The following is a 21,535-nucleotide window of genomic DNA, read 5'->3' as shown; positions in this document are numbered from 1 at the left end:
AAAACTTGTCTTTTATGAAGATCCCAGATGGATAAATACAAAGGGAAATGACTCCAAATGTTACCAAACTCACAGAAGAGAAGATTAATGTGAGCTGAAAACATAATGATCTGGATTGTTAATCATGGAAAAAATGAGATTAGCAACAGCAGAATGGAGCAGACGTGCTTTTGGAAAACTGAGTCCCTTAAATACCAGAGAATGCTGAAGAGAGACCCTAAGCTTACTAAGCCCTCCATCAACAGATCATTTCATTGGCAATGAAAGTGTCCTCCCTTTCATGTTTCCCTTCAAAACTGTATTGCATGGCACTTGGGGACTCTAGGAATCTAGATGGGAAAGAAAAAAAAAATAAACAGGTGTGGAAGGGAAGAGAGGAGACAGAGGAGTAGAAGGACAAGGCAACAAATTCTAGGAAGAGGGCATGAGAAAAACACAGGAGATAGAAGAAATTAATGTAATTGAAGAAAATAAAGGGAGTCCACATCAGCCAAGTGATTTCCATCCATTGAGTATATGCAACCAGCCTAAAACATGCTGAAAGATGAGAAGCCTTTTCTGGAGGACATTTCATATTTCTCTTGGGATTCATTAAAGGAGTTTGGCATAGAAAAGAAGTGTTCTCTATTCAGAGTACAAGCTCCATGATGGCAGAGGCTTGCTTCTGCCTCTTGCAGAGGCAACAGTAAGCAATTAAAAAGTACACTGAGTTTGTATATCAGCTTTATTTATTTATTATTTTATTTTTATTTTTTGAGATGGAGGGAGTCTTGCTCTGTTGACCAGGCTGCAGAGCAGTGGTGTGATCTCGGCTCACTGCAAATGTCCGCCTGCCAGGTTCCAGCAATTCTCCCACCCCAGCCTCCCGAGTATCTGGAACTACAGGCACACACCACCACGCCCAGCTTTTTTTTTTTTTTGTATTTTTAGTAGAGACAGGGTTTCACCGTGTTGGCCAGGCTGGTCTTGAACTCCTGACCTTAAGTGATCTACCTGCCTCGGCCTCCCAAAGTGCTAGGATTACAGGTGTGAGCCACTGCACCCGGCCCGTATTCCAGGTTTAATTCTTATTAGTAGTGGTGTTCTTAGGGGAACTTATGCAACCTCTCTAAACCTCATTCTCTTTATCTTTGTATAAAGATTATAAAAGCACCTAATTACAAGGTTGATTTGAGGGTTATATGAAGTAATCCATGTAAAGCACTTAGCACAGTATGAAATTGGTAGTAAAAGTTCAATGCTTTTTAGCCATAGTTAGTTACTATTATTAGTCTCGGATACATTCCCGACACCCAGCATAGTGCTTGGCATATAGTGAGGACTAAATAAATATGTTATATGAATAAAGCAACAAAATATTGAAGAGTCTAGGTATGCTTTTCCTTCTCCATGGCAATTATTTTTATAAATATTTTAAACATAAACATTGGCTCATCAAATGTCTACTGGTCTTATATGGCAACATAGTGGACTTTGGAAAAGTCATATATGTTCAGGCTCCTAGGAGATGGAAAGAAGAATGGAACTCTTCCTCAGCAGGCTTCTCTACACTTAGGGTTTCTCCATAATCAGGGTTTCTCCAGAATGATCAGTCCAATGGTCATGGTCACAGATAAGAAATGTTTAGGACACAGGTTGAGTTGTCTACTCAGATTGCAGTCTTTCTTGAGATGGAATCCATCATATCCCAGATGGTCTACCTGTGAACTGGAGGTAATGCTTGTTAGGAGTACAAATACAGAGCACCCCTTGCTTTCAGAGGAGTTGGACTTGAGCTAAGTATTTCATTTTCTCTCTATTATGTTTGATAAAAAGAGAATAAAATTTTCTGGGATTGGCTATATTGCTGAGCTACTGTGACTCAGCCTCTAGAGCCATCACCCCCAGCCAGAATAAAGTGACAAAAGATGCAGGATGTAGAGAGCTGAGCCCTGGGATGCTGCTGTGGTTTGAATATGTGGGTCCTTCACATATTCTGATATCTATATCTAAATCTAATCCCCAGTATTAGGATATTTGGAGGTGGGGCCTTTGAGAAGTGATTAGGTCATGAAAGCAGAGCCATCATGAATGGAGTTAGTGCCCTTATAAAAGAGGCCCCAGAGAATTCTCTCATCCCTTCTGCCATGTGAAGAAACAGAGAGAAGAGAGCCATCAATAAGCCAAGAAACAGGATCTCACCAGAAACCAAATCTTCTGGCACCTTGATTTTGAGCTTTGCAGGCTCCAGAACTGTAAGAAATAAATTTCTATTGCTTTAGCAGTGCAAAAAGACTTAGATGTCCAGGATGTAGACAGCAAAGCCAAAGGTATCAAGTCAAGGTCATCTTCACCAGGGAGGATGGAAGAGCTGCTCTCCACTCTATGATACTGGTTCTGTAGTTTCCAAAGGGATTATCAGTTTGACATTGCTTTATATTACTAGCTAGGTCAACAGTGGCTGTTGGAAAAGGAAGGTAGGAGGACATGTGCCTCAGAGAAAAAGAGGTGGATATTCTTCTGACATTGGTTATCATCCAGCAGAATACAGGGCTAAAAAGCTTGGAAGCCTAAAACTCCCTCCTGCTCTGATTGAATCACAACTACACACAAACTCAAAGCAGTAAACAAGCTATGCTGCTGGGCAAGAAGAGTGCCTTCCTACTAACTTCAGAATGAGTGGTTAGAACATAAAGAAGGGCCTGGGGTCACACTGGTAATGGCAAAAACAGCAACAGCAATACTGCCTGTCTTTCTGATAAGGAATAAGATGGACCAAGTTAAACACCATCTTTCCTCCCTCCTAACTCCCCCTCTGCAAATCTCCACTCACTGGACTACCCTGTCCCCATCTACTCATTCCCTTTAACTACATCTGGGTCAAGCAGAAGCCGTAATATTTCTGGATGTGGTGTTTAAGTATGCACTGCACCCCAAAGGAGAATTACTTTATCCAGACTCATATTTCACTCATATTTTCTTGCCATCCAGGTTTCTGCGCATCAGCAGTTAATTCTGGGATTGGGTGGCAACCATCAAATACCATTTCCAGAAGAAAAAAACCAGTGCATTTAACAGGGTGTTCATTCACTGAGAAGACAGGCCATTCAGTAGCTGATTAACAACTGTCTTTCTGCTTATTTCTTTCTTTTCATCATTAAATGATTGATAGGAACATTCAGAGATTCTAACCCAAAAGCTTTTATTAACCCTTCTGAGATAAGTGAGTGTACCAATTCACAGAAAATACCAGATACACCAGTTTCTTCCAATTATAGTCTATGCAACTCTATTACTAAACAGCAGAATTTGATTAAAAAGGAAATAGATAGCAAAACAGGAAGGGCTTTTAATTTAAAACATAAAATTCAAATCAACGGGGAAAAACCCTCATACATTTAATTATTTAAAATTTAAAACTTCTCTATGGCAAAAAGTTAAGGTCATAAGCAAAGTCAAAGCACAAATGACAAAAGGTTATTTTAATACATAGAAAATCCTTACAAAAGAATGATAAACTAATTAAAAAAATGGAGAGCTGGGTGCAACAGTACACACCTATAGTCCCTGCTACTTATGAGATAGATAGATTGAGGTGCAAGGATTATTTGAGCCCAGAAGTTTGAGTTCAGACAGGGCAACATAGCAAGACCCTGTCTCTAAAAAATAAAAATAAAAAGAAGAAAAAAAGCAGAAAAGAAATGGATGGGAAAATAATATACATAAATGGCAATGTATATGATGTATACAAAATAAACAATATAAAAAGATTCTTGATCTCACTGTCAGTAAAATAAATTCAGGTTAAAGTACTTATCATCTAGATTAAAATTAGGCATAGTATTTAGTGTCAATAAACATGTTAAGAACAAAGCATTCTCAAACACTTGATAACAGGATAGATGGTGCACTCTTGTCATACGAGCAATTTGGGAATATCTATCAAAAATTTAAAATTGAAGAATAAGCTGTTGATGATATAAAGATGTCCAAAGATTACCCTAAAGAGCAGCTCAAAAAAAAGCAAATACTTATAATCACATTCGTGTAGATTTTTTTAAAGAAGATAAATATGCAAATATAAATATGCAATTAATATGTTTACATATGCATAGATCACTTCCAAAAGGATATATCAGAAACTATTAGTAATGGTTAACTCCAAGTGAGTAGTGGAACTGAGGGGCTGTCAGGGGGAGAAGAGGAATTGCCTTTTTATTTTATATTCTTTTGTACGGTTTTAATTCCTGATGGTATAAATGTATATTTTATTTTATTTTACAATAAATATTTAAAAAATAATGCAAAAGGACTAAGATTAGCCAAAAAATGAACCTAAATTTAATGCCTCAGAAAGCAACTATTCAGTGCATGAAAGAGTTGAACAATGGTGGCCAAGATGGCAAAGGCAAATGAAAGAACAATGAATTATTAAAAGCAGTACATGTTTCATGATGAGAGACTGAATATACAAACGGACAGTGGCCACACCATATACAAAAATAGATCTCTGACGCACAATCTGCAGCAACTAGATCAGGAAACCAAACCACAATCTCTGTAGCAAACAGCCCAAATCAGCCAAGAACTGATTATTAACTCATAATTTTCCTAATTTTTGACCCTGCTTCCAACTTAGGACCAACCAAAGAACACGAAATGTACACCCCTAGCCAACCATGTAGGCTGCCCTTCTTCTAGTTAGCCCACCTATAGCTTCCCCATGTCAACAGCCTTCAACCAGAACTCTCCTGAAGTCTTCCTTTTTTCCCACTATAATGCTTTTACACTCCTCTGCCAGCCTTTGAGTCTCTCTGTCAAAAGCAAGGGATGGTGGTTGCCTCTTTTGCTGTAGGAAGCTCTGAATGAATAGCATTTGCTTATTCTCATTTGGGTGGTTTTTGTTTATTTTCACGAAACCTGAAGTTTGAGTACTTGATATCTTTAATGCAATATTCCCAAAATTAGTCTTATTGACTATCATAGAGCTTAGATATTATTTATTTATATGATCAGGTTATCCATAAAATAAGTGTGGGTTGCATAAACCATCAATACATCTAATTCCTGTGTATTTGTGACTAAAATAACTAGGAAAAGAGAGTTGGGACAGGGCTAATTCAAGTGAATAAATTGCATAAGTAATTTTTCCACTGCTGGTCTTTGGGATCATGTCTGGAGATAATAACTTCTTCATTCACATCTTTAGGACTGAGTTCTGCCATGGACTTTAGTTCTCCATTTCCATTCTCAACCATCTACTACAGGAAGAGTTCATCAGGGCCTCAACTTTGCATACCCAAAAGTAAAATCATAATTTTACCCTTAGCTTTACCCAATGACTCCCGCCTCCACTGTAGACCACCCTGTCTTCCCTCCTGATTTCTTGAAGTTTTTTTCTGTTCTCCATTCTACGTGTCCCTTGCTTTGCATTCTCATGGCCTCTTTCCTAATTCAGATCTCCAACATCCTGTTCTGAAAGAGCAAAAGCCTCCTTCCTGAATTGTTGGTGTCCAGTCTCTGTGCTTCCATCCTTCTAATGTCAGGTTAAAGTAACACTCTTAACCACATCATCCTGCAGGTCAAAAAAGCCCTAGTGACTCCCAATGGTTCATAACAATCTCCTTTTACAGTTGTATCTCCCACCATGTTTTCTTACACAGACACAGAAACATGAATTCAACAAACAGCTCAATGAGGAGAAAACTGATGATGAATGGCACTTCGTTCCACAAATATGAGATTTATCAGAAACCAATCCAGCTGAAGATCTCTACACTGTAGAATAGCTTTCCTGAAATAAAATCCAATTATAAAGTTCTGGCCCATGAGCCATTTAGGTGGCTCATTAATAACAACAGCTGTGACCCTTTAGTCAAGGATATGAACTGACAAGGCAGACAGATGCATGAAGAACAGAGAATATTTTCATTTAAAAAGAGAATAATCTGGTAGCAGATCCAGAACTGTTTAAGGCAAGGAACTCTTGCAATCTCCAAACTCTCCTTTCTCTAATATTCCAGCCTTTACTATATTATTTACTGTTTCCTACTTCATATTAAATACATGACTTTACCTTCTCTACTGCTAGACCATGAGGTTCCAACAGGCAGGGTCACTGTTTTACCCATTTTACATTCTCACATTGCCCATGGTAAGAATTTAATAAACATTTATTTATTGAAATGAATTATAATCCATTCTCATTTCATTATAACACAGCTATCATTTGCTTGGCATTTATTACACATCAGGTATTTGTTAAGTGATGAATTCATCTAGCAGGATGGTAAAATTGAAATTCTGACAAGGTTCTTGGTTAAATGAATGTAGAGTTAAAAAGTTACCATATAACTTTTTTTGGAATTAAGGGGTTAAGTTACCATATAAAGCTTGGCTGACACATGTTCTGTGAGTCAATGTGTCCTTGCCCACTTTCAAAGTCAAGAGGTACCTATCATGTCACCTTCCCAAGGAAAGGAGAAAGTTTAGTACATGACCCCTGGAGTTGGGAGGCAGAGTGTCATGGAAAGAGAACCAGGTTAACCTGTTGTCTGGAGATGGAGTTGGGTGATGTTTCGATGTTGGGGTGAGCCTACACTCCCAGAGTTTGTCAATAAGGGATGGGAAACTATTTCCTATAGGTCAAATGCGGTCACTAGAGGGGAAGAGATTTTCAAGGAGCAAGCATCTTGAGTCTTATTTCACTGTCCCATAGAATTCCTTCATAGAACAGAGGGACTCCAGCAACACAAAACTGTAGGGTAGATGCTTAGATTTTGAGCAAGTGGCCATCTGAAACGAATCCACTATCAGAGTCAGGGGAGCCACATGGGGGGAGGGCATGAAAGTCTCGGGAGAGAGAGACCTGAATCCTCTCGTCCTATTAATTCTACCTCCTGAGCAGCTGCCACCCAGGGGTGGAGTGGAATGGAAGGCAGAGAAGAGAAATCAAGCCACTTACTAAATCCTCTTTCCCTTTGAGCCTGAAACAAAGGGAAGGGGAGAACAGTTAAATATTAAATGAAATTCAGGGTTTTTGTTAATCTCTTAAACTATACATTTAAATGATCATGATTAATTTTTATTTTGGTTTAAATTAACTGAGTTTGTGACTTAAAATAATATTAGGACAATCTATTATCTAGGAGTAAGTACAACATTGTGGGGCTTAGGGGCTTACTAATGTTTGCATTAAGGGACTAGAAGAGAATGATCAAGAGGATAGAAATTAAAGGAACAGTAGAGGCAAGAAGGAAAGTTTCATTTTATACTGGTTACACATGTATCACCTCACCACAATTCTCACAAAACCCCTAAAAGGTAGTAATTGCAACCCTTGTATGGATGAACAAATTGAGGCTTAAAGAGGTTATATAACCCATTTATGGTAACTACAGCTAAATGACAGAGGCAAGAACTTAACTGAAGTCCTTTGGTTTCCAGAGCATGTGTGATCAAACATGGCACCATACACCATTTTACAGCTAAACTCTAATTTTTTTCCTTCCTAACTGGTCCCACTAAGATAGGAAACAAGGACCAAGATGGATTTTTAAATTAAGGGAAGTATACTTCCAAGTCAAAAGCTCTAAAATTATCCATTTGCCTTACATTCATGAACTACTTTAGAAGCTTGTGGGGCAAGTTCACATGCATGCTTTCATTTGATTATCTCTAAACAGCACTGTCAATTACATAGTAGACATTATTAGTCTCTATGTTAATACAGTAGAGGAACTCATAAAATGGAGACTCCTCAAAGCCATACAGCTGGTTAGCAGCAGGAAAGGACCTGCATCTCAGATATCCCCCAGAACAGGTCTCATTTAACATGCATTGGTTTCTATATCTCTTTTCCTGGCCACTTTTTATATGAATGTCTGTAAACACAAATGCTGAGTTTCAAATGCCTCGCCAGCCCTCTGTTGACCTCTTTCTGCCAAATTTGGGAAAATCAAAGAGGGAGACAACCCCTTCTCCTGTTAGAATTTCTTAAAGGCCACTCCAATATAAAACTTTTATCAAAATCACATGAAATCCATTTGTTCTAGATCTCAGTCAGTTAAGTCACTACTTTTCCACTTTTGAAATCTATTTCACAAGATAAATCTTCAAGCAAACCCTCAATATATTGGGAAAGAATTGACTCTTCTGAATACATTAACTCCTTCCTACAAGATCTAGTGCTTATGGATCTTCAGAGTGGGTTTAGAAGTTCTTCCTACCAATGAATCCACTGGAAAAACAAACAAATACATTTTTAAAACCCGCTTTTTATGAACCCAGCATTTATCCCTCTGTGGATACTGAGCACAGCATAAAGATACCACGATGTCTCTGCTACATCCATATTTATTATGCAACATGCTGCAAGTTTATAGGGAGACTGAGTGGGAATCTATCCATCTTGGTTTCTTTCTGTTTCTCTACTATTATTTCACAGCAAATGCTTATGACATTTACAACGTGAGAGCTTTGCAAACTTTTAACATCTAATCTACATAAATGTAGGCTCTCCAAGATTCACCAGAGTCCAGGATAACTTGAAAGCTTCCTTTAGAAAGCCCTTACTTATGCTGAATTCAGTTGTACTTCTGAGTAGGATGAGTGTCACAATTTTTTTAAAAACATATCCTGCTTAACCCTGCTTTATCCTTCTTACACAAGATGCTGTAATAATATTCACTGGGTTGGTGGGAAAAACACAGGATTGAGATCCAAAATGAAGACTCAGAAACTGGATTCAAAGCTCAGCTTCCCAAGTAATGAATTTCAGGAATTTAGCACAACACACATACTTCCATCCCTTAGTTGCCCTAGGACTATGATCAATAATATCCACCTCATTGGTCTCACAGTTACAAGGAGACAATAAAATATGTGTGAAATGTGCTTCAAAAACTGTCAATGACCATTCAAAGATGATTAGGTTTAAAATTTAATTATTTTCCTAAAATATAAGATCATTCTGTCTTGAGGGTTTCACATTTCTTAAGTATAACTAATTAGGAAATGATTCTCACATCACATACAGTATTCATGCCAATACATATTTAACCTGAATCTAATCAAGAGGAAAGCATCAGACCAATTCACAACTTGAGGTATTTTACTAATCTGGACTTTTTGAAATTTCACTGAAGAAAAACAAAAAACAAAAATAAAAAATAAACAAAACAAAATAACAATAAAACACAGGCTTTAAACTGTTCTAGATAAAGAAAAGAGATGTCGCAACTGAAAACAACGCAAGAGATCAACTTCTGGATTTAAAGAAAATGCTAGAAAGGGACATTATTGGAACAACTGGGGGAAATTTGAATGTATACTGTGTGTAAGGTATTATTGCATCAAATTTACGTTTCTTAAAATTTATCCTGATATGAGTAGAATGGAGGTAGTTGTTCTTAGGAGGCACATACTGAAGTATTTTGGGGTAAAGTGTCTTGACAACCACAGCTGTCAAATTATTCAGCAAAAATGAAATATATCTGCCTATATATTGTGAGAAACAGTGATGGAAAAAATTTAACAATTTTAAAGGGATGGTGATGGATATATGTGTTCATTGTACCAATTTTTCAACTTGTCTGAAAGTTTCAAATTTTTCAAGTAAAAATTTGGGGTAGGGGAGATTCTACATCTTAACAAAAATCTTCAAGAGGAAGATAAGTCCTTTTTTGGTGATGCAAAAAAGTCTTAGGAATCCTAGATAGAGTAAGGCTTATCCCCTCAGAGTGATACAAAATGGAAACCCAAGGTGAAATGAGCAGTGATTCTCTGCAATTGCATTTCACGAACTCCAGGACTCCATTTCACTGCCCTATGAGACATGTGCAAGGTGCACTTGGTTTTAATTGGCCAATATGGAGATCACAGCTTGGCCACTAACTCATTGCATAATTTCTCTATCCTAGTTTTCTCACCTGAACATGAGGGTAATAAAAGTTCCACCTCACAAGGGTGAGATGAGGATTAAATGAGATAACACATGTAAAACATTTAGAATCTCTGCTTTTACAAGATAAACTCTCAGTCAGAGTTACTGCTACTACCACTCCTAGTACTACTGCCACCACCACCTCCACCACTATCATCATCATCTTACACTGATGTCTGCTATGACAATGTGGAGCCTTCACCATCTTACACCTTGTCTTCTCTCTGCTATGATAATGTTTCTAAAGAGTCAATGATTTCATTTTATCAACTTTTTCATGTTATTCCAAGAGGGATCCACGTTCAGAGACATAGGTAAATCAGAATCATAGAATGGTAAAGAAAATGAACCATATAATGAGGGAAGAGGATGAAGAGCATAATTCTGATGGTAGCTAACATTTTGTGGGCACCTTCTATGTACAAGGCACAGGGCCAAAAGCTTTACTTTAAAAATAGAAAGAAATTTTGCTCCCAAGATGCTTATACCTAGAGTCTTTGCACATCTGATTTAAATGCTAAAATGTGAGGGTTTTGGGGTGATATTTAGATGAGATTTTGTACTCTGAGTTGATGCTGTAATGAATTGAGAATTTTGGGGGATGTTTGAATATGAGTAATATATTTTGCATGGAGGATGGATGTAAATCTTTCAGAATCAGAGGGTAGATTGTGATAAGCCAAAAATGGTCTAAAAATATCTAGGTCCTGATCTCTGGAACCTGTGAATGTTACCTTTTATGGAAAAAGAATCTTTGCAGATGAGATTAAATTAAGGATCTTGAGATGGAAAGATTATCTTGGATTATCTGGATGAGCCCTAAATGTAATTTTGAGTGCTCTTATAAGAAGGATACAGAGGGAGATCTAACACAGAAGAAAAGGCAATGTAACAACTAAGGTAAGGATTGAAGTGATATAGCCACAAGTCAAGAAGTGCTGACAAGCTACCAGAAGCTAAAAGTTGCAAGCAATGGATTGTCCTTTATAGTCTTTGGAGTTAGTGTGGCCATACCCCCAAAATTGATTTTTTGTCCATTGAAACTGATTTCAGACTCTACCTCCAGAACTATAAGAAAATAGATGTGTGTTATTTTTAGCCACCAAGATTGTGGCAATTTGCTACAGAAGCTATAGGAAACTAATACAGTAGTAAATGGAGAATAGAACTTGAAGTCAATTCTATCTGACTCCCCATTATGTGAGTTAAGAGTTTTTGCTGCAACTAAGTACCTGGCTTAACTCTGAGTTTCCTGGCAGCTAAAGACAGAAAACAAAAACATCAGATTACAAAATGGTTATTATCTAAAACAGTCAAAACAATTAGTTATTAGCAGAGATAAAATTATTTCAAATTTTATCATTTTCAAAAAATCCTAGGAAAGAGCTGCCAAACAACATAATGGACAATGTCTTTAAGATTTCACTGATGATGCAGATACATTCTTCTTTGGTCTTTTGCATACAGTGAAATCATTGATGTGTACAAGACTTTCTAAGCCATAGAAAGTTAAATTATGATCTAGGGATGATGTTTACTAGAGGTCAGGATAAAACCAGGATGAGATAGAAATGTGGTGGAACAGGATAGTTAGTATGTCCCTCACAGTGAGGGGCCCACAGAATTTATTGTACAAACAAAGACAAGTCTAACAGTGAAAAGCAATGCTAGTGACAATTGTGCTGGGACAACAGGTTCAAGAAGGAACAGTCCCAGGCGAAATGGAACATGTAGTAACCTCACTTACAAACAGCATTCTGAAAAGTTAGGGGAGAGTCTGATCAAATTTACAGAATGCCATTTTAAAAGAAAATGTCAAGCCCTGAGACTACAACAAACCTCCATGCACAGCTCATAGTCTTCCTAGACATCCACAGAGATTAGCCCCTGTAGGCTATTAATTTAAAATTTTACAAATAGCGCTAAAAAACATTTGAACTTTAAAAAATAAAAAAATGCATAATTCATACATGTAACACATCAAATATTTTGTTCTTCCAGGCCTTATATGTGTACACACGCATCATTTTACAATTGCCATGTTAGCATAGGTAACAATTTTGTGTTTCTGTCTTTTTCAGGGTTGTAAATTGTCATGACTTTCATCATTTTAATGCCTGCATAGTACCTCAGTGAATGGGGTTATACGTTAGATCTATTTACACATTATTCTTTTGTTAGATATTTAGGTTGTCTCCCATGATTTGCTATATCATAAATAATGTGAAATAAAATTATTCCATTCCTGGTCTACAGCATTGAATGAGCCAGCTGATAACAAAATGGGAATACTTTTAAAATGAGAAAGGTCTGGTTACATCTGTGTTCTTGGCATCAAAGTTAAACTGTGCAGAGCTGTTCCATGGGAAGGTAACAGCCTGAGGAGGCTGAAATGCCCTCTCCTGGTTTTAGCAAATGCCCTCTCCTGGTTTTAGCCATTGTGGATTTTGGACATATAGGCATCTGATGAGAACCATTGTCTCAGTCCTTTTGCTCCCTTGTTAGAACAGAGCAGACCAGAAAGTCAGGGTCCTACTTTTTGGTCAAAAATATATATTTAAACACACATGTTTATCTACAGATTCTATAACATTTCTTAGAAATGGTCCACTATGTTTCCTAAGAAGAGACATTGGGGAAAAATAATGCCCTTTATGTGTTTTCTATTAGAAACGTAACTGTGCAAACACATGTATATAAACCTGTTTTTTTCAAACTGCCTGTTACAGCAAAAAAGAAAAATCAAGAAGTTTTTTTGTTTGTTTGTTTGTTTGTTTGTTTGTTTGAGATGTTGTCTGGCTCTGTCGCCCAGGCTGGACTGCAGTGGCGCGATCTCAGCTCACTGCAAGCTCCGCCTCCCGGTTTCACGCCATTCTCCTGCCTCAGCCTCCAAGTAGCTGGGACTACAGGCGCTCATCACAATGCCCAGCTAATTTTTTGTATTTTTAGTAGAGACTGGGTTTCACCGTGTTAGCCAGGATGGTCTCTATCTCCTGACCTCGTGGTCCCCCCCGCCTCGGCCTCCCAAAGTGCTGGGATTACAGGCGTGAGCCACCATGCCCAGCTGAAGTATTTTTTAAAAAATAAAATTAATCTAAATATTTGTCATAAAGAGATTGATTAAATAAATATGGTACATCAAAATGAATGAAGCAATCTGCAAATCCTGATAAAAAGTTGTCAAATACATATCACTGAGAGAAAAATTTGAATGTGTAATCCCATCTGTGTAAGGCAGAACAGAAGCATCTACACACACACACACACACACATGCAAAAGCTTTAAAAGTTGTGGAAAAACAAGAACAAATTGATAATAGTTTTACCTGTAGGGGATGGTTCTGGGGGTTGATGATATTAAGGAGAATTTTTACTTTTTACCTTATATCATTTTCTATAGTCATAATTTTTCACCATGAGCACGGTCATAATAACAACTAAGCAACAAACAAAGAGATTGGCCAGGAGGCATTGATAGACAACCTATTCCGTGTTAAGTGCTATGGAAGATAGGAAAGTATATGAGACATAGTGCCTCTTCTTACCAGTGGAGCCACCCTGGACCGTTTAAACTTTCTTGGTCTCAACAAAATGTACAGAAATCATCCAGAACCTGAAGCTAGATAAAATCAAGTTCAACTTTCATTTCTGATACCAGCTAGGAGGTCTTGGACAGGCCAACTAATTGTTCCGCATGTCAGTTTCCTCAACTAGAACTAAGAATAATGCTTATTTCATTGATTTCTGATGTGGTTCTGATAATGACTGTCTCATAGTAGATGCTTGGCAAATATTATTAGCTCTGAATACACCTTCAAAGGGATCAGAATCACATTCACATTTTCCAGGGGTTCTATGGAAAGTTAGGTGTCTGAGAGTTCTACAAATGAATATTATGAAGTCATAAGTCTGAAAAACACTCTTTCTGAGACTCACAATGGATGTCAGCCTGTTAAAGGTTCTGACAGTTGCAGTAAAGTAAAGTATTTATTAACCCAGATTGTCCCAAATATATTTGGCTCCCTGCTGAAGGCGTCCCCAGGTCTTCTTATTTTTATAGTGAAATCACCCATAGAATAAAACATTGCTATTGATAAATTAATACATTCAGATTGAAATGCACAACATTTAATACTACCTCTACTACTACAATTACTACTACCAATACATTCACACTTTACCTAAATATTCTGAAAGAGTATGAGGTGACAGGTTTTGCAAATGAGGCTTCTAGTTGCACTTGATCACTGTCAAGTTGCATAATATTACCATAGAGAAACACCCACCACCAACTAATGTCTATTGCAGGCAGAGAAGAAAAAATTAATAATCAATAGTTATCACTAAGGGTTATTTTTTGTTTTATTAAAGAAATGTCCCTGGACTTAAACTAGACATACTTATAAGTAAATGAAGATGAATGGACTATTGTGTTTCAATTTTATACTCTGCTATTTCCTCATCTTCAGATACCACTTTTCTTTTTGAAAAGATTATTTAATACTATTACCCTTAAAGGCTTTGAAAACCTTATAAAGCAGTATTTTTTTAAAGGACTTTGGAATTACGCATACCTAAGTTTGTCTAACTTTGTCATTCAGCCTCTTAGTAGTTACTAGTTACTGCTAGTAATTTGAACTTATTAGTTTTGTGATTTTTTAGGGCATGTTGCTTAACACTGGACCTCAACGTTTTCATCTATAAAATGGGCATGATAATATCTATTTATTTCACATGGTTTGATAGATTGCTTCCAAAACTGACTTCCATGATTCCTCATCTTGTATTATCCATGGTCTTTTGCAATGCAACCTTAAAGCTCCTTAAATTAACAGGTGGAGCCTATTTTCCCATTCTTTAAATCTAGTCTAGATTGGGACTGTTGAGGCAGATGAGAGATTCATGAGGCAGATGTGACACTATGCCAGTTCTGATCCTAGGCTTCTCCAAAAGGTCTTGCGTGTTCCTGCTCTTGATCTTAGAACCCTGCCCAGCCATCATGTGAACAAGCCCTGGCTAGCCCACTGGATGTTAAGAAACCATATAAAGGAGAAGCCTGTTGTTCTAGCTGAGGTATCCCAGCCTAGAGCCAGCCACACTCCAAACATACGGGAAAACCAGCCTGATCATTAGAGCCAACTACTTGATCTGCAGCTGACCGTAGGCTAAGGAGCCAAGACTAGAAGAACCACCAAGCTACTCACGGATTTGTGAGCAATAATAAATGCCACCGAATTTGTAAATACTTGTTATGTAGCAAAAGCTAACTGATACACATGGCTATTTTACCAATTAAATAAGTTAATATATTTATATTTATGTTTTTATCACAAACCCTGATTAATATTTGTTTCACACATATACACTAACAACTAACAGAACAGTATGCTTTTTAATAAAAGTATAATAGAAACCTCATTTTAAAATTTTGTAATCGCTCAATGCTGAAGGACAATGCAGTTCCATTGTCATTAGATACCAAATGATTTAATTCTATTTGCTGACCATGACAGTCAATAATGTTCTAAGTTGTTATGGTAACTTTCAAGCAGCTGAGAAAAACTGATACACAGATGAAAGATATCCATGCACGTCTAAGGTGTAATCTGAATAATAAATTTAAATATTGTTTGCTCATATATCCCTGGTGTCTAGCACAGTTCCTGGTGTGGAATTAGTGCTGTATTAGTATAGTCCAGGGGTTAAGACCAGGGACTCAGAAGTCAGACTATCTGAGTCTAAACCCAAGTTTCCATATTAACCTTGTCTTACCTCAGTTTCTCCACCTGTAAAATGAGTGTAACCATAGTACTCATTTCTTCTATTGGTAGAAAGGACTAAGTGACATTATTTAGGCAAAATAGAATGAGACCTGGCAGAGTAAGTACAAAATAAATATTAGCTATTTCTCTTTGTTGAGTGATTTTTGTTTTAAGCATACTCTTGGAAATAGAGCCTGTGTGGCATATAGTCATCTTAGTGGACATGTGTGGATAGCCATCCTAGTGCCTGTTGATTCTCTGCAGCTCTCAGAAGCTCTTTTGCAAACACAAAGACAAACATCAAAGAGACAACTACAAATGAAGCAAAAATTCTAGAGATTCAGTGAAGAATTTAAATGACATGTCTTGGCAATTCTGATGAAACAGAACTGACATAAATAACATTCTGTTAATTCAGGAATATTGCCAGCATGTGGATAGTATAAGGTTCTCACCCAATATTATGTCTGCAAAAGGCTTCCATCAAATGGAGCCCACTCTCCATTACCCACGACTGAAGAGTAGGCTATCAAGAGAGTGCTCTCCCCCATTTCATTTTGACCATTGGTCCCCCAACAAACCTTGTCCAGAACTGCGGCATCATGCAAATTCTCACTGAACTATCCAGACTAATGACCTGAAACTGACACCTGGATGCTGATTTCAATTAGAAATGGAAGGAGAAGTTATTTTCACACAATACTTATCCTTCCTTCCCGTTTTTATTTCCTAATCAGGAAGTCAAAAATCTGGTTACAGAGTCAGTGAGGTGGGTAAGCAGTTTGGAGTTGAGACAGCTTACACCCATGAAGCATGAAATAGAGAGCCAAATTTTCAAGAATCATTTCAAAACAAAGTTGCTCTTGTGAATCTCATCATTTTTCTTTTCCAGAACCACTGTCCATCAAATCAAATGGAATAACTACCCCTCCAATTTGTTGGTAGAAGTCAAGTAGTGTATAAATCATCCCTAACCTTCATATAATTTGTCTTTGATTTCAGATTTAGATTCTTCATTCTCTTAAGCATCCTAATGTAAATTTTCAAATTTCATCTTCTCAATGATCACATGGGAGATCATGTAAGGTCAAAGTTTTCCTCATTTGATTTATCCTGTCATATATATATATACACACACACACATTCATATACATACATATATATATATATGTAGGTATATAAAAGCTTAAGTCCTTGTTCCCTAAAGAAAATGACAGAATGGAAAAGCCAATCAACTAATATTTGTAGAACAATTAAGTCATACAAAATGTTGCCTAAATAGTATCAATGGCAATGTAATTCTAACAGTAAGATAATCAGATAGGCTGCCTCCTGTTTACCTAATTATGCCAATAGATAACTAGGCAACCCTTTTAAACCAATTATTTGGATATGGTCCAGAAATGTTCTTGCCTCTCTGTTATCACATGAATAGTTTATCTTCTCAGTTAGATATAGATTTTTTCCAACCAAGAGAAATCTTCCTTTCATAGTAAGGAAACCCCCAAGAACAAAAAAGAAAATCAGAACTGAGATTACCACCCATCTTTTCTATACTGTGCAGTTTGTCGAAGTTCCACAGAGAATAACGTTGCTCTGAGTTGATTTTCCTCTGGGAAGCACCCGGAAAAATTAACAGCTACCTAGGGACTTAGCTTTTGTCAACAATGAACCAAATAAAACTTTCCAAACCCATTTAATTGTCTGCACGATGCAGTAAGTCTTCCCCTATCTCCTTGCTCAGACATAACACACCCGTTTAAATAAAACCAGATTGGCATTCTCCAACCTAGCATTTATTCTCTCTTGGTGAACCAACTGGCAGGTAAGATAAGTAAAGACAGTAGAATCCATGCAGGCAAAACTAAGAAAGTCAAGCAGAGGAGAGACAGCCATTTCCAGAACAAGATAATGTAAATCTTCATCTAGCCTTCTTTAGGTACTTGCACAATCTTTTACAAATAGACATCATCATATTAACATGAAGTCACAAATTTTACGGCCTCTGAGGTAGTTTCAAGAATCATGACCAAATTGCTACCACATCAAACCAATTTTTACCCATATTCAGCTCAACAAACCTGTTTTTGGTCAGGTACACCCATGTTTTACATTTTTACCATGCCTATGGCTTTTGCTTTGTGCAGAGTCATAGCATGTAAGAGGAGGAAGGTGGTGGGGAACCAAGTGGGGTCTCCTCAATTCCCTGATTTAGTAACATTCAGTCTAAGCAGAGGCACAATCCACCCTGAGCATTTCCTCCTCTTTGTCTTTCCAATTCACCAACACCAAAAGTCACAGATGGGAGGACTGGACAGAGCAGAGCAAGACACCCATGTATTGGGGGGCCTGCGGACCATCTGACTGTTACAGCTGTGGGCATCCCCAGAGCTGCCTTGGAGCAAATAATATAGTCTGTGCTCAGAATATGTTTGCTCAATGAAGATCTGGATGGCTAAAAAGATGATGGGAGCCTCTCAAGAACCTAAAAGTCCTGGGGGCGGGCCACTCTACCCTTAACAATGCAGATTTTGCCACCTCTTTATGGAAGTCCATATGGAAATGGAGAAAGAGCAGGAGAGAGGGTGAGCCACTAATTACCGGCTCCTCCTTGCGCAATCAGGTTCAAAACAAAAGGAGGGAGCTTCTCACATTGGGGAAATGGAAACAACAGTATTTAATTCATGAAAACTAAAATCTGGAAAGATGAAGAGGATGACACCTCTGTTCTCCGGGAAAGCCACCCAGGGATGGCCACTGTCAGAAGGAGGTCAGATTCTGTGAGAAGGTCACCATTGTTTAACCTGTCAGGACTGGTCCTGGTGTCCCAGATGCACTGTTATTGAACCTGTGATGCTAGCCTGGCCTACAAGTTTGAGAAACACCTAGTCAAAACATGAGGGTAAAATATTTACAAAGAGTGAGAGTCAGGGAGAGACTGAATCTGTACTAAGTAAATTTTTCACTTTAAATATACCAGCATTTCTCTTTTCCTCTACTTTGTCTCCAACTTAGAAGAAAAGAAGACATCATTTTCAACCCTTAGGGAGATGGAGTGTCTGAGATTCTATAAGGGCTCCTCATGCTCAGCTGCTGGAACTCCCTGGAGTCTAGGAAACATCGCAGGTCTGCAGACACTGAGGTCTCTCCACCTGTGGAAAGTGGCAATCATCCTATTATGGGATAACTGAGGCCTTCGTGACGTTAAAAGCTGATTCTTCTACTTTGTAGGTAGTAGATTCTTATCTGTTTGTTTGGGAATCTAGGCACATCTGTTTACAATGGACCAACAATTATTGGTGGAAATGCTGTGCTTGCCATTCTACAGCCACAAATCAAAGTGGTTAAAAACTGTACTCTAGCCAGTGATTATGGGGGTGAGATGGTGATATGATCTGGATCTGTGTCCCCACTCAAATCTCATTTTCAATTGTAATTCTCAGTGTTGGAGGTGGGGCCTGGTGGGAGGTGATTGGAACACAGGGGAGGATCTTTCATGAATGGTTTAGCACCATCCCCTTGGTGCTGTTCTCATGATGATGAGTTCTCACGAGATATGGTTGTTGAAAAGTGTGTGGCATCTCCCTCTCCTTCTTCCTGCTCTGGCCATGTAAGATATGCCTGATTCCCCTTTGCTTTGTGCCATGATTGAAAGTTTCCTGAGGCCTCCCCAGAAGCTGAGCAGATGCCAGCATCATGCTTCCTGTACAGCCTAAAGAACCATGATCAAATTAAACTTCTTTTCATTATATATGACCCAGTCTCAGGTATTTTTATAGCAATCTAGGAATAGGCTAATACAGATGGGAACACTCATTATTTTTTATTGGTGCTGGCAAATATTCCCTGACCAAGTCGAACTTTCAACCTTGGCACAAAGCAGCAGCAAATATTATTCTTTCTGCGGTTCTTTATTTAAAATGTGTGCCTGCTCTTCTCTGTAAGGGAACATTATTTTCTGCTGACCAGAAAAATATGGATGCCTAGATGTTTAGAAAGAGCTGTGGATGTATTTTAATTATTTTTTACTCAACATAATTCATGGGTTCACATCTGGATATATCTTTATAGGTTTGTCCCTTTTCTATTAATCTGTTATTATAAAACTTCCATGTTATGTCCTCCCATGTGCACCAGGGATACCTGAGCCTCCTTCTGATGTAACCAAGATGGAAGCTTCAATGAGGTGTCTTTATGTCACCAAAGCAAGGAGGAATCTGACAAAAGTCTTCCCAGAGGCTACTTGTGAAGCATCTCCTTGTTTGGTGGTTCTGTCCAGTGGCTGCTGTGGGATGAGATAAAGCTGCAGGAGGCAGAGGAGCCAAGGCTAATTCTTTCCTATTCAAACTATGGATTATCTCAACCCTTGATACTCTTCCCATTCCATCTGTCTCCTCAGTCCTGGGTCATTTTCATTGCTCATTATCACCAGCACCAGAGGGAAGACAGAGGAAATGAAGGAAGTTGAAATTCAAATGAATCGATTCTGCCACTTGTTAGCAGCTCAGCTCACAAGTACACAAAGGGAGGAGGCTGCAGCTCTTCTGTGGGTTTCAATTCTCCTTGCTATTCTTGTACCCCATGCTGCCAGGCAATATTGAGTGGGCTGTATGGAAACGATCTCTGGGATGAAAAAAGAAGTGGGGGTAGCTCCCTCTAACAGTAGCTTCTTCAAAGAAAAGAAAAAGCAATTATATGCTCAGCGGCAGCGTGCCACACAGAGAAGCCCAAATTTTATTAAACAAACTCATATTTGGAAGCATATTATCCCCTCAGAACTAGAGAGAAAGGAATGCTTAGAACATATTTAGAGCAATTATAATGCAGAGGATACACTGATTGTCATAGCAGCAAAAATTTTAAATAAAGAGGACATTTCCTTAAAAGATTATGCCAAGGACATCAAAAGCAGAAGCAAGCAAAGGCTGTATCAAAATCCTAAAGGATAATGTAAAGGAAGACAAATACATTAAGACCTTTAAAACCACTGTTTCCAACACATGTAGAATGGCAGGGAGAGAATAGAACCCTGGAACCAATGGAATTGTCTTTTTCTCCCTGCACTTATAAGAAAGGGTTGGGCTACAGTCACCAATGCCCTGTCCTGTTCTCAGTGGTGGACATTGTGAGGCACCACCTAGATGACCCTGCAACAAAGGGTTTGCCCCAGCTTCTGGGAGTGTTGGCAGCAGAGAGCTTTCAATTAGTGACCCATTCGGGGATTGTCTCTGTGGCAGACAGACACTTTGCCTTCCAGGAACAGCCCACATCCAATGACTGACCAGTGGGGGAGGATGAAGGTCTAGCTCCCTCAGTCTAATATGGGACAACTCTGAAGGACCAGTCTAGATCCAGAGCTGGCTGTGAGGTTGGCTGAGGCTGTGGTTGGTTCTGCATCACAGCTCATCTTCTCCTTCTTGCCATTCCTTCCCACCCCATTCACAAATGTTGATCCCAAGGGTACTCCTTAATAAACCTCTTGCATGCCAAATCCCATCTCAGAGTCTTCTTCCCTAGAATCTCAACATGCAACAGTTAATAGTCACTAATCTTTGCAAACTCTGGCTTTTTTTGTTTTCTTAACACTTTTCTTCTGAGCTGAATATTTACTTTTGTCAATGAGGTTGGTATATACTCCAAGAAGTTATGTAACACATCAAAGAAGAAATGCAGGTTGGTTGGTGGGGGATGCAGGAGAGAAAAAGGCTATGAATGATATCCAAGGAAATTGGATAAAAAGATTGGGCTTCAAATTAAATATTTAAAGAAGCAGTGTTGAAGTTACCATAAGGAGCATGGAAAATTAAGAAATAACCATTTACCGACCAGGCGCGGTGGCTCACGCCTGCAA

General features: G+C 38.2%; 1 protein-coding gene across 3 annotated transcripts in view; it reads right to left on the bottom strand.

Annotated features, from left to right (window-relative positions):
* Nucleotides 1-21,535, bottom strand: part of LRRC3B (leucine rich repeat containing 3B) — a 93,527-nt gene that overhangs the window by 9,197 nt on the left and 62,795 nt on the right. Inside the window, exon 1 of one of the 3 annotated variants that reach the window (XM_019022898.3) lies at nucleotides 13,468-13,733. The exons of the other annotated variants lie outside the window; for them this stretch is intronic. The gene's annotated coding sequence lies outside the window, so the exon portion shown is untranslated. Of the gene's footprint in view, nucleotides 1-13,467; nucleotides 13,734-21,535 lie in introns of those variants that run through there. 3 annotated transcript variants of the gene reach the window in all.

This window comes from Gorilla gorilla, chromosome 2 (assembly GCF_029281585.2).
Source record: "Gorilla gorilla gorilla isolate KB3781 chromosome 2, NHGRI_mGorGor1-v2.1_pri, whole genome shotgun sequence".
Lineage (NCBI taxonomy): Eukaryota > Metazoa > Chordata > Mammalia > Primates > Hominidae > Gorilla > Gorilla gorilla.
Note: the sequence above shows the minus strand (reverse complement) of the source record. Positions and strands in the feature narration are given on the sequence as shown.